The sequence below is a fragment of the Frieseomelitta varia genome, unplaced genomic scaffold (genome assembly GCF_011392965.1).
Source record: "Frieseomelitta varia isolate USP_RPSP 00005682 unplaced genomic scaffold, Fvar_1.2 scaffold_314, whole genome shotgun sequence".
NCBI classification, from domain to species: domain Eukaryota; kingdom Metazoa; phylum Arthropoda; class Insecta; order Hymenoptera; family Apidae; genus Frieseomelitta; species Frieseomelitta varia.
Window position 1 is genome coordinate 365,105 of NW_025110051.1, and position 486 is coordinate 365,590.

At 47.5% G+C, this 486-nt stretch overlaps 1 protein-coding gene across 1 annotated transcript in view; it reads right to left on the bottom strand.

The window, feature by feature from the left end:
• LOC122529886 overlaps positions 1-486 on the bottom strand; it is a 251,889-nt gene that overhangs the window by 246,329 nt on the left and 5,074 nt on the right. The gene's annotated exons all lie outside the window — the stretch shown is intronic.

The window sequence follows — 486 nt, forward strand, 5'->3', positions numbered from 1 at the left end:
TTTTTTTTTTTTTTTTTTTTTTCTTTTCTAATAAAACGTCAAGATTAATTTTCTTTCTTTGAAATTTGTGGAAGACCGAGTACTGATCAGTTGTCATCAGTTTCTGTCAGCTAATCAGACTGACGGCCAACTGGCGACCCACTAACACGCGGTCTTGCCCCCACTTTTTCGATCGCTAGCGCTACCCCCTCCACTGCACGCTCCCCCACTCTCTCAGTCTGTTGTGAGCAGACGCTGGTGGAGGGGAGGGGAGGGGAGGGGGCGGGGCAAGGGCCGCCAGTTAGCCTCCCAAACTTCTGTTCCAAAGGGTTCTTACCTCGTAGTAAGGAAAATTTCATCTAAATGTGAAAAATTCACTCGGTTCGAAAATTTGTTCGTCAGTCGTACGTGAATTCGCCCGTAGTTGGGAAAGGCGCGAACAGATTAATGGAACGATTCAATCCGGAAGATCAAAGGTGAAGTTCCTTCTCTTCGAGAGGAGGGGGG